Source organism: Prunus avium, chromosome 1 (assembly GCF_965620075.1).
Source record: "Prunus avium chromosome 1, drPruAviu1.hap1.1, whole genome shotgun sequence".
NCBI lineage: Eukaryota > Viridiplantae > Streptophyta > Magnoliopsida > Rosales > Rosaceae > Prunus > Prunus avium.
The window spans coordinates 21676340-21681820 of record NC_142284.1 but is presented as its reverse complement, the minus strand read 5'-3'; positions in this window follow the sequence as shown (position 1 = coordinate 21681820).

Genomic DNA, 5481 nt, shown 5'->3' with positions numbered 1-5481 from the left:
TCTTCGGGCCGAAGATGTTCGGCGTATGATCGAGGACGGCCTAGCCCAAAGACGGTCGAAGGCACCGAGGTATACCAAGTCGTACCCACCAGAAATAGACCGTACCCTTCTTCCCCGGAATTATCGGTTGCCAGAATTCATGTTGTTCTCCGGGGACAGGCAAACCTCGTCAATCAAGCATATAGGCCGTTTTACGGCCCAGTGTGGAGAGGCCGACTTGGATGCCCAAAAGCTCCGACTGTTTGTTCACTCCCTGATCGGCACAGCTTTCTCATAGTTTATAAATCTTCCACCGAATTCGGTGTGGGACTGGGCTTACATGGAAAGGATATTCCATGAACACTTCTACCAGACCAATCAAGAGATAACGGTCGCTGAGCTGACGAGGATGAGCCAAGCGTCAGATGAGTCGCCTCGCGATTACCTGCAGCGGTTCAAGACATGCAGGAATTAGTGCCGAACTAACCTTCCAGAGAGGTAATTCCTCAAAATGGCCGAAGAAGGGCTAGAATTCGAATATCGAAAAAAATTCCAAGGGATCGAATTCCGGGAAATGCATGACCTGATCAGCAAGGTGGACAGATACGCATCCCTGTTACAAGAATCCCATCGTCGGCTATACCGAGGCAAAGGACCCAGTTGAGGCCGAAGATGGCGAAATTGAGATAAGCTCGGCTGAAGTCAGCATAGACAAACCGTTCATCTGCAAGGAACTTGTCAAGGCCGACAATAGCCGGACGAAGATTCCCGACGCCAAGTTTGCGACCCAAGAAACGAAGGCCTACACTTTTGATTTGTCAAAGGCTGAGGCCATCTTCGATCTGTTACTAACCAAGAAAAAGGTCAAATTGTCTTTCGGCCATAAAATTCCGAAGGCCGAGGAACTCAAAGGGAAGACGTTTTGCAAATACCACAACTCTTGGTCTCACAATACCAACAACTGTATCGTCCTACAGGACGTTATCCAGAAATTAATAGATGAAAAGAAGCTCCAGTTCTCGGAAAAACCTGCCATGAAGGTTGACACCGAGCCGTTCCCTCCACCTATCATCGGCGTAGTAAGGCCACGGCAGGAAGCTCGACGTCAGTACAGAAGCCGACAAGAGGGAAAGAGTTGTTGCCCGAACCAGCGCTGGTATTGTGCGACCGATGCAGATGTGAGATCGGTCAAACCAGGCCACAGGAGAATAAAAGAAAGGTCGCCAAGCCCTCTCAACCGACTACGAAGAAGTTCACCGAGCAGTACGGTCACCGACCGGTCAGCAAGGCTGTTTTTGATCGCTTGGGGGCATGGGCTCCCAGTGTCTCGTTTGACCGAAATCAAGACTTTCAAACCACCGGCCGTACGGGATGACCGTTGGTACCATGCACTGCCTGGGGGCAAGGCCGAGCCGCTGACAAAGACCCAGCTGAGAAGAATGCAGAGACAGGTTCAGCAGGCTAGAATACAGTCGACCCGGGTCGAAGACTTCAAACGCCAAAAGAAAATGGCGACCGCAGATGAGCCACCGTTTGTACCAATCAGCCCATCTGTGACGAAAGCGGCCGGTACCAAACCTCCAAGGGCATGGCATCCTCGGCAAGATACAGATCCACGTGAAGCGACAGCCGTTTCTACAGAGCCTAAGGCTGCGACCCCGGAGGAATCAAACAAGGGTATCGTCGATGTTTATCGCGGAAGGGACCCCTCGTTTTCGGCCAACGGTTTGTCCTTCCTCACTGAATTCCACAAAGACCATTCTGCCACCGACCTATACGTTGGCTAAGGCTAGACGACCATGAGCAACGTCTCTGAGACTGCAAGGCCTGCGATCGACGGCCTTGGGTATCCTTTCTTTGGGCATGAGGCCGAAGACGAACCCGCGTTAGGATTGTTTGACGAAGAATATGGGGAGATTCCCGGGGTGGTCGAAGAAAAAGCTCTCACCAAGGACGACTGCACGGCCGAGGAAGAAGCTGATGAGGGGACCCGTGTTAGTTTTACCCGCCGAATTCACGGCCCCGGGGGGACAGAGTAACGGCCTGGACAACGACGTGTGCGAAGAACAATCTGATCAGAAGCTGAAGACGAAGGAGGAGTTACTGGCCGTAGCCTTTAACGAGGTAATACCCAAAGACGAGCCGAACAAATACCGACACCTAAAGCCATTGTACATCTCGACTCATGTGGAGGGGATACCCGTGTCCAAAGTCTTCGTTGACTGTGGGGCGACGGTCAATATCCTTCTCTATTCTTTGATGAGGAAGCTAGACAAATCGAAGGAGGACCTCATCCCCAGCAACGTGGTCATGAGCAGCTTCGTCGGGGAAAAATCTAAAACCATTGGGGTGTTACCGTTGAAAATTACTGTTGACTACAATATACTGCTTGGCCGTGACCGGATACACCAGTCTGGATGCATACCGTCCTCCCTTTTTCAATTACTGTTCTTCTGGGACGGCCAGAAAGTGTCCATACACCCGGCCGATGAGAGGTCATTCGAAGCCAACGCCGTGCAAGCACGGATCTACGACGAAGATGTCGGGTGGGTCGTCCTCACCGGCCATGATGCGAACGGCCGACCAACTAGGACTACAGCCCAGAAAGTCTTGGAATTAGGCGCCCAAAACATCCGACAGGACTCGGCGCGCGAGGTATTGATCGACCTAACCAGCCTTTAAATGTTGGACAAAGCAACCAAGGAAGGATGACTAATCGATTAACTTAATCGAGTTCCTCCACGAGTCGGATGATGCGCTTGCCGAGATGGAGGATGACTACCCTGAGGTTCAGGACCCTTTATTAGAAATAAATGTAGGGATGGAGGCCGAACCACGGCCTCTTTTTGTAAGCCAACTTTTAGAATACAAAAACTGCTCCATGAATACAAAAACTGTTTTGCTTGGGATTATCATGAGATGCCTGGATTGCCGAGAGGTTTGGTTGAACATGAGTTAAAAATCAGGGAAGGTTTTAAACCATTCCAACAGCCACCAAGGCGAATCTCAACCGAGGTACAGCTAAAAGTCAAATAGGAAATTGAACGGCTCCTCAAAGCCGGCTTCATCCGTATGGCTCGGTACGTTGAATGGTTGGCTAACATCGTGCCAGTCTTGAAAATGACCGGAGCTTTGAGGGTTTGCACCGATTATAGAAATCTGAACCTCGCGACCCCCAAAGACGAGTACCCCAAGCTGGCTACAATCAGATCTTTATCGCCGAGGATGATGTCCACAAGATGGCGTTCAGATGCCTAGGGGCTATTGGGACCTATGAGTGGGTGGTCATGCCTTTCGGTCTGAAGAACGCCGGCGCGACGTACCTTATTTTCCACGATCTCATTGGACGGACCGTTGAAGTTTACATCGACGACGTGGTCGTTAAGTCTCTATCCAAGGCCGGCCGTTAAGTCACCAGACCGATCATACGCGAAAGGCATGACCACGAGAGGGTCTGGACGTGTGGGAGTTGGGCCTGGAAGTGTTGGTGAGGGCTGAAAAGGCCTGAGTTCGAGTGGGGCCCACTGGGGTAGGCAAAAGAGCTCCAGAGCGCTTAGTGAGTTCAATTTCCTCGCTGAGAAGGAGGCCGTGAAGAGCATCGGGGTGAATCGGCTCAGAACGAACATGGATCGAGGTAGCAAAAGCGTCATAGTCGGTGGGTAAACCATGGAGCGTGTGAGCCACCAAGTCAGAGTCAGAGAGGGGTTCGCCGGCGGCGGCGAGAGCATCAGATATGCCTTTGAGGTCCTAGAGATAGTCAGTCATGGGGCGGTCATGCTTTTGGATGGTTTGGAGGCGACTCTTCAACTGAAGAACATGAGATCTAGAGAGAGAGGAGAAGCGGTGTTCGAGGGTGGTCCAGAGGGCATGAGCAGTAGTGGAGTCGACGGTGTAAGAGAGAACAGACTCGGATAAAGAAGCATTGAGCCAGATCTTGCAAATACGATCCCGTTTGAGCCAAGTGAGGTACGCAGGGTGGATGGTGTACTCAGGGTTGATGGTGGTGGTACTCAAGGTTGATGGTGGGGGTAGATATTGCGGAGGACAAGGGTGAGAGCCGTCAATAACATCAAGGAGGTCATAGTTTTCAAGAATGGGGGTGAGGACAGATTTCCATAGCAAAAAATTGGACTGGGTAAGTTTGAGAAGAATGAGATTGGCGATGTGATGGGGAGAAATCGAAGAGGGGTCAGTCATGGATGGGTTAGGGGGGGGGGGGTGGGAGGAGAGGAGAAGGCAGAGGAAGTAGGCATATAGGGAGAGGTACCGTGAGGCTGTGGCTCTGATACCATGAAGAGAATTAAACAGACTGATAAGATAAAGGTAAGGCTCTTTTCTTATTGAGTCTTTGTTTGTTACATAGTGAGTATATATATACACTTATCAGAGATTGTTCTAGAATTCTCATAAAATTACAAAAAGGGTGCTAGGTATGTATATGATGGAATGAACGGTGTGATCATCAACCATTGTCCTTGCTATCAGAATGTGCTGGCAGGTTGTTATGGGTGTGTAGAGTAATTGGTTGGTGTTTGGGTGTGCTGGGTTTTCTGGTGTGAGAAATGGTACTGTTATCATCACGTTCCCAATTGCCGACTCGACTGCCCACTAGCTCTGATCAACCTCACCATGCAGATTTTTAGCTTCATTGTCTCCTCAAGATCTTCTCTATAAATAGCGAGCTCCAACTACATTTAAAGGGTTCAACACCAAACACAAGCCTCCCACGGAGCAGATTATATTTTCTTGTCATTTACTTCTTGTCATTTACGTTCTTGTAATGTCATTTCAATACATTTACTTGCTTTCTTATGAGTAGTGGCAGTTTGTAGGAAAATCCATGCATCAATATATCATACAACCCTTGATTTTCAAGGCGCTGGAGCACCATCTTTGTTACTCTTTCATTCATCCAATATATCATATGACCGTCCCCACTCAGCGACGCGCCAGAGCATCGCCTAAAAACCACCATCATCATCACCATTAACGGCCTTGTAGCTCAGGTCGTGAACCTGACGACCGAGATCAGTTCCTCTCTCGGCCACAATCGCTCTGATTAGAAGTCAGACTTAAACAGGCGCACAACTTATCTATTCACCCAGCCGCATCATTCCCAAACGCACGGTAAACCATGCTGGCACGCCCTCGCACAAACCAAACGGCGCCAGAAGAAGGACGACCTATGATGATGCAGATCCCCTTGGCCCGGAACACCAGGCCGTGAGATTCGCGAACGCCAACAAGACGATGGTTGATCAAACCATCGTCGTAGTTTACAAAAAACCGCAGTCTAAATCTCTCATCCCCATTCCTTTTCCAAGAACCCATGGCCAAACAAACATAAAAGAACCCAAACAAAGAGTAATTATTACAAGAATCCAAACACCAAAACATAAAAGAACCCAAATATAGCTCCCAATTAAGAACCCATAGCTACCAAAACCAACGAAAACATTTATGGATTTAAGAAGCCGTGCAATATCATTAAATAAAGAGATT